General features: G+C 39.9%; 1 pseudogene; it reads right to left on the bottom strand.

The window, feature by feature from the left end:
- Nucleotides 1–1232: 1232 nt before the first annotated feature.
- Nucleotides 1233–7946, bottom strand: LOC107497872 (annotated as a pseudogene).

Below are 7946 nucleotides of genomic sequence, written 5' to 3' on the forward strand. Positions count from 1 at the left end.
ATATATGCAATATTTCTGGACTCTACATTATATTCCATTGTTATATATGTCTGTCTTTATGCCAATACCACACCATTTTGATTATAGCAATTTTTGAAATCAGGAAGTGTGAGTTGTTTAGTTTTGTTCTTTTTCAAGATTGTTTTGGCTATTCTGGGTACCTTGAGATTCTGTACAAATTTTAAGATGGGTTTTCCATTTCTGCAGAAAATTACTGGCATTTATAGGGGTTGTACTGAATCTGTATATTGCTTCTAGTAGTATTGATATTTTAACAATATTAAGTCTTCCAATCAGTGAACATGGCATATGTTTCCATTTATTTCTTCTTCAATTTCTTTCAGCGATGTTGCATAGTTTTCATTTAACAAGTTTTTTACTTCCTTGGTTAATTCCTAAGAATTTTATTCTTTTTGATGTTATCATAAATGGAATTTTTTGTGATTTTATTTTCAGATAGTTCATTGTGTATAGAAACGCAACTGATTTTGTCAACTCTGTATCCTGCCACTTCACTGAATTAATTCTAACAGTTTTTCTTTTGTTAAAGAGCCTTTAGGATTTCTATGTACAAGATCATATAATCTGCAAACAGAGATAATTTTACTTCTTCCCTCTCAATTTTGATGCCTTTTATTTTTTTTTCTAGCCTAATTGCTCTGGCTAGAACTTCCAGTACTATGTTGAATAGAAGTGGTAAAAGTGGACATTCTGGCCTTGGTCTTGATCTTAGATGAAAAACTGCAGTCTTCCACCATTGAGTATGATGTTTGCTTTAGATTTTCATATATGGCTTTTTATTATGCTGCAGTAGTTTCCTTCTATTCATATTTCATTGAGCGTTTTTATGAAAGGGTGATTAATTTGTCAAATTCTTTTTCTGCATCAACTGAGATGATTCTGTGTTTATTTTTCTTCATTTGTTGACGTGGCATGTTACATCGATCTATTATCATATGTTGAACCATTCTTGCCTCCCAGGAATAAATCCCGCTTGCTTATGGTGCATAATCCTTTCAATACACTGCTGAATTCTGTTCGCTAGTATTTTCTTGAGCATTTTGCATCAGAGTTCATAAGGGATACTAGTGTGAAGGTTTTTTTTGACCATACTTCAATTTATTGGCATTGTCAATCTGTGAACAAGACAGATATTTTTCCCCCATAGAGTGAGATCATTTTCAGTCTGCCATAACATGTGCCCACACATCTTCACCTTGAAAATGTAGTATTCAAACTTTAGTCAGGGTACAGTATTCTTTTTTCACTTTCACAATTTTTATGCTGCTGCCAGAAGTCTTCTTGCCATTTACTTTCAATTCTGCTTTCAGTAAATCTCTCACTGCTTTGCACAGATCCAGGAGTATTAGATGTAGCCGAGTCCAGCCAGTCACCAGTACGCCACCACGAGGTCATGAGAGTGGGCTCCTCAGGTCAAATCGTGAGGACTCATCATGGCTTTCTTTTCTTGTGGTGTCTTTGTCTAGATTTGGTATCAGGGTTATGCTGGCCTCAAAGAATGAGGAAATGTTCCTTCTTCTTCAATTTGTTTTGAAAAAGTTCCAGGAAAACTTATATTAGATCTTGGTTATATGTTTGTAGGAATTCTCAGTGAAATCTTAGGTTGAGGACTTCTCTTTGTTGAAAGTTTTTAAAAATTGAGATATAATTGACATATAAAATTATATTAGTTTTATCAAATCAACATAATGATTTGATATATGTATATATTTTAAAATCATTACCATAATAACATCCATCACCACACACTTACATTTTTTTCTTGTGAAGCAAAGTTTCAAGATTTATACTCTTAGTGTCTTTCAAATATACAGTGTTGTTAATCACAGTTACCATGCTATATGTTAATCCCCAGGATTGATTTATTGTACCTATGGGCCTCCTTCGCCCATTTTGCCCATCCCCCAAACTCCCATTTCTGACAACCCTCAGTCTTCTCCCAGTATCTGTGAGTTTCGTCTTTTTGTTTATTTCCACTCTGATTTTAATTATTTCCTTCTTTCTGTTTACTTTGGGCTTTGTTTATTCTTCTTCTAGTTCCTTTAGGTATAAAGTTAGGTTGTATATGTCAGATTTTCCTTATTTCTTCAGGTAGACCTCTATAGCTATGAACTTCCCTCTTAAAATTGCTTTTGCTAATTTCCATAAATTTTGAAAAGTTCTGTTTTTATTTTCATTTGTCTCAAGGTAGTTTTTTGATTTACCGCTTGATTTCCTTTTTGATTCATTGGTTGTTTAGTAACATGTTGTTTAGTCTTCCTGGATTTGATTTCTACTTTCATGCCATTGTCTTCAGAAAAGATGCTTGATATGATTTCAGTCTTCTTGAATTTATTGGGTCTGTTTTGTGGCCTAATGTGTAATTTATCCTAGAGAATGTTGCATGGGCAATTGAAAAAAATGATTATTTTGCAGTTTTTGAATGAAATGTTCTGTATATATTGTTTATCTGGCATAATGTTATGTTTAAGGCCATTATTTTCTTATTAATTTTCTGTCTAAATAATCCATCCATTGCTATGAACAGAGTATTAAAATTATTGTTTTACTGTGATGTTATTGTTTTTCTCCCTTACATCAATTAATATTTGCTTTATATAGTTAGGTGCTCTTATGTTGAGTGTGTAGATATTTACTATTGTTTTATTCTTTTGGATTGACCCCCATATAATTAATGTCCTTTGTTCTTTTTTACATTCTTTGTTTTAAAGTCCATTTTTACTGATGAGTATGTAATGGCTGAAAAATGACTGCTATAAATTTATTACTTGCAGGAAAATTACTGCTTGGCTATGCCCATGGGAATATGGCTATCGCCATGGGAACATAGGTTATCACCTATAGGAACATAACATTCTAGCAATAAGCTTTCCGCTTCTGTACCCCGTTTGCACATCTGACCCGTGGGTCGACAGGTAGTGAATAGAAGAAAAATAGACCTTTGTGTTTAGACAGAATGAAGAATGGCATTTGGGGCTTAAAAACCCTGTACCTCTACTTTCTGGCGCTGCCTAATTTGGGGTCTGTGTACCCCTGGCAGACCCAGCTGGCTGAATAAAGAGTGTGTTCCCTATAACTCACTGATTTCTGGTGGTCTGTGTGTCTTCCAGGGTCTGGCGGCTACAACAAGTATTGATACCCCAGCTTTCTTTTCATTTTTATTTGTGTACAAATTTCTTTTCCATTCCTTCAGTTTATTCTGTTTATCTTTTGATTTGAAGTGAGTCTCTTGTTTTTGATTGTTTTTATAGTTCTCATCTGTTCCTTTCTTCTCTGATCTTTTCCCATGTGATTTGCTGGGTTTTGTTAGTGTTTTGTTTAGGTTCCTCTCTTTTTATTCTTCACATCTTTTGTACTGCTTTGGTTTGTGGTTACCATGAGGTTTATGTATATCATTCTATATCTATAGCAGTTTATTTTTAAACTGATAGGTGTTATACTCTAAACAAACTACATATTTATATTCCCTCCCTCAATATTTTATATTTTTGATGTTGTATTTTAGATCTTTTTGTTTTGTGTATCTCCTAACTACTTATTGTCATTTTAGTTGAGTTTGGTACTTTTGTCTTTTGACCTTTGTAATAGCTTTTTAAACGTCTGATTTCCTTTGTTTATTATTTGACTTAATCTGAGATTTTTTTCCTTTTTCATATTTCTTATTTCTGATTATGGCCTTTTTTTGTTCTGCTTAAAGAAGGCCTGTTAAGATTTTTGTGAAGCTGGTTTAATGTCGATGAAATCCTTTAGTTTTTGTTTGTCCAGGAAACACTTTATCTCTCCTTCAACTCTGAATGATAAACTTACTGGGCAAATTATTCTAGGTTGTAGTTTCCTTTCTTCCAACACTCGAAAAATGTCCTCCCAGTCATTTCTAGCCTATAAAGTTGCTGATAATAAAGCAGATGATAGCCTTTTAAAATTCCTTTGAATAACTAGATTTTTACTCTTGCTTCCTTCAAAATTGTCTCTTTGCCTTTAAATTTTGCCATTTTAATAATAATGTGTCTTGGTGTTTTTAATTATCTCGTTGGGTTCATCTTGTTTGGAGCTCTCTGTGCTTCCTAGATTGGGATGCTTGTTTCTTTTCCAGGCCAGGTAAGTTTTCAGCCATTATTTTTTCGAATACAGTTTCTGTTTGTGAATGTTTGATGTTTTCCTAAAGGTCCTTTAAACTACCCTAAGTTTTAATTCTTTTTTTTTTTTTTTTTTTCTGTTCTGAATGGTCAATTTCCATTAGTCTATCATCCAGGTTGATCCATTCTTCTATATTGGCTAATATATACTTGATTTCTTCTAGTGTGTTTATTTCAGTTATTTTATTCTTTAGGTCCACTTGGTTCTTTATTATACCTTGTTGACATTCTCCTTAAGTTCTTCTATTTCACTCAAGTTTGCCAAGCATCCTTATGACTATTTCTTTAAATTCTTTATCAAGCCAATTGCTTATTTCCATTTCCTTAGGGTTTTTTTCTTGAGATTTTCCTTGTTCCTTCATTGGAGAGATACTTTTCTGTCTTTTCATTTTGCTTGACTTTTTATGTTTATTTATAAGAAATAGACAAAATAGCTCTCTCTCTCAGTCTTGAAAAAGTGGCATGTGTAGAAGAAACATTTATGTAGGCTATGTGTGTTGGGTGGGCTCGGCAAGCCAGTTGGAGCTGAGTGGGTGCCTCTGGTGTCTGGGGGCCTGGCCCACCAAGTTGAAGCAGCTCTGAACAGGAAGGTCAGATGCTTATAGGATTGCCTTGCTGATCCTGTTTGCTCCCTTCGGAGCCAAAATGGGCTCAGATGATGTGCCGAGGAACATGCTGTGGTGACTTTGCTGCAGGTCAGAGTGTCCGGATAGAGCTATTGGGGTGGACGGGGAACATGAACAATGACGCTCACCAGCACCTCGTTTGTTGTACAAAAAGTAGTCTTGCGTAGAAGTGACCTCTTTGTAAGCTGTTTGCGTTGAGTAGTTCTGGCAGGCTGGTTGGAGCCAGGTAGGTGTTAATGGCGCCTAGAATCCTGGCTTGCTGAGCTGGAGCAGCTCTGGGCAGGGAGGCCAGGCGTATGCGGTGATGCACTGTTGATCCTGCTGGCTCCCTTTGTTCAGACCTGGAATGTGCTCCGGGCAGGGTGTCTGGGAATGTGCTGGGTGACCCTGTGGGTAGAAGAAAGCACCCAAATAGAGCTCCTGACCACCCTATCAAGGTGGGACGGGTCATAATCAATGGCATTCACTGGATCTCGGAGAGTTCCCGCAGCTCCAGGAGAGCTCCCATGGTTTCCCAGCCTTCTCTACTCGGTCACTTTCTCTCATTTGTTGTTCAGAAGCTATTCAGTCATCCATTCATTGTCTCTCAAAAGCAATTGTTCTCTGTACAGATGTATATTCAATGCGGTCTTAGGAGGGAGGGAGTTCAGTGTCTTTCCACACTGCCATCGTCTTGGACCTCCCCCCCCTCTCCTAGTCTGGAAGGAGTGGTCTTGTGTAGGAGAGAAACCTTATCATTCAACCCTGTCCTACCGCTTCATTGTCTCTCAAACCTTTGTGGTCATACGAACAGCCTATTTTATTTTTAGTAGTTCCCAGTAGTTGAGAGTGTGCTAAGATTGTTGCAGCCACCAGCCCCCCAATAGACACACGGACCACCAGAAATCAGTGAGTTATAGGAAACGCACTCTTTATTCAGACAGCCGGGTCTGCCGGGAGTACGCAGACCCCAAATTAAGCAGCCCCGAAATGTAGAGGTACAGAGTTTTTAAGCCCTAAACCCCATTCTTCATCCTGTTTGAACACACAAGTCTATTTTTCTTCTTTTTACTAATTGTCATCCCACAGGTCAGTTGTGTAAGTGGGAGGGTACAGAAGCAGAAAGTTAATTGTTAGAGTGTTATATTCCCATGGGCGATAGCCAAACAGTAATTTTCCAGCCAGCACAAGATCTGTAAGTGCCCCAAAGGGGGGAATCTCAGACAGAACCTGGATCCTTAGGTAACAGCTTCTAAAATAGGCAAATATATACAGTCCTGTGGAACCACACACATAAACCCTTTTGGTCACCAGAGCCAGGAAATCTGTAGGTTTCCTCTGGGCAGCAGTTGCAGAAATTGGGACTACAGGTAAGTATATAAGCTCCTTTTTTGGAGATAGTACGGAGCTGCAGTGAGGCAGAGAGAGAGAGAGAGAGAGAGAGAGAGAGAGAGCGAGCCAAGCTGGTGTCCCTTGGCCTAGGTTCCTTGAGAGCAGTTCTGTAGGCCCCAAGATGTGTGTAGAAACTGAAGCCTGGCCCTAGGGCCAGAGCGCTAGGAAAAGCACACAGGCTTCTTTTGCAGAAAGGCTGGGGAGGTGTTTCAGTTCAATGTCTGTGTGGTGTCCTAGGGGTCATTGCCTGCCAGGAACTTTTCCCAATTGTTATAGTCCTATAGGAACCTGGAATGGAAACCTTCTTGGCCACCAGAGCCAGGTGATCAAGGGGCGTATCCCAGGCAGCAGCCACAATACCTGGGAACCAAATGCATGTAAGTGCTCCCCTCTGAGAGATACTAGTGCTCTGGAGCATGGCAGAGGGAGCATGCAAATATAGTGCCTGCCCTCTGTGGTCTCAGAAAAGGTTTACAGTCAGCCTGTAGATATGTGTTTAATTAGAAGCCTGCCCCTCAGGCTGCAGCTCTGATGACAAGCTAAATAGGTCTGTTTCACAGAAAGTCTATGTTCCTGGGTCTGTTGCCTCTTGATGTGTCCTGGGGTGAATAATGTTTAAGAATTCTTTCCCCATTGATTACAGTCCTGTGGGATCTGTGAGCATAAGCCCTTTGGCCACAAGAGCCAGGCAATATAAAGGTGTCCTCTGGTAGCAGCCACAAATATTAGGGCACTGGGCAAGGGTGTAAGCTCTTTCCTGGGAGATACTGGCAAGCTGGAGGGAGTGCAAAGATGGTGTCCACTGGCCTCCATTCCCTAAGAGCATCTCTGCAGGCTTCCAGATGTGTGCCAGACCAGAAGCTTGTCCCTCAGGCCAAAGCTCTGTACGAGCAAATAGTCCTTTTTCTCAGAAAGACTGGGGTGTGTTTCAGTCTGCTGTCTGTGCAGTGCCCTGGCGTTGGTGGTCTGCCAAGAACCATCTCAACATTTGTTATAGTCACATGAGACCCAGGAACGCAAGCTCCCCAGCCTTCAGAGCCAGGGATTAAGGCGTGTTCCCTGTGTAGAGGTTGCAAAATTTGAGGCACCAGATGTTAAAACCAGGGCACCAGACATGTGTAAAACTTTCCTCTGGGCGATACTGGCCCTCCGAAATGCCACAGAGGGAGAATGTGAAGATGGCTTCTGCCAGCTGGAACGAAGCAGATGGGGAGCATGAAGATGGCTCCCACCAGGAGAAAAAAAAGTCCTAGAGTTTTTAAAAACTGATGCCCACTGTCTGGAGCAAGGCAGAGGGAAAGCACAAACATGGGACCTGCCAGCCTCCATTTCTGGAGAGCACTCTGGCAGCCCCCTAGTTGTGTACCAGACCAGATGCCTGCTCCTCGGTCCAACACTCTAAGAATAGCTAATGAGCCTCTTTCACATAAAGTCTTGGCATCTCAAGTAGCTGCTTTTTTGCGGGGCCCTGGGGGTGGGTGAGTCTGAGTACGTGAACCCTTTAAGAGCAGTTTCTTAGTTCACAAGGCTTAATTTCTTAGTCTTGTAGGTCTCATAGACGCAAACCCTGTCCATTACCAAAGAGAGATGTTTCAGGAGCTCATCTCTCAAGTACAGGTTTTAAAAGTTGAGGTGGTACCTGATATGGGGTTCAAAACCTTTGCTCCTCAAGGAGAAGCTCCAGGTTTTGAGTTCCCTTCCAATTGTGGATCACTGGGTGGGATTTATGATAAGGTTGTGTCTCAGCCTCTCAGCATGACTTGATGTGGTGGTCTCTTTCTCACTTACCCAT

Source organism: Rousettus aegyptiacus, unplaced genomic scaffold (genome assembly GCF_014176215.1).
Source record: "Rousettus aegyptiacus isolate mRouAeg1 unplaced genomic scaffold, mRouAeg1.p scaffold_m13_p_1, whole genome shotgun sequence".
Taxonomy (NCBI): Eukaryota; Metazoa; Chordata; class Mammalia; order Chiroptera; family Pteropodidae; genus Rousettus; species Rousettus aegyptiacus.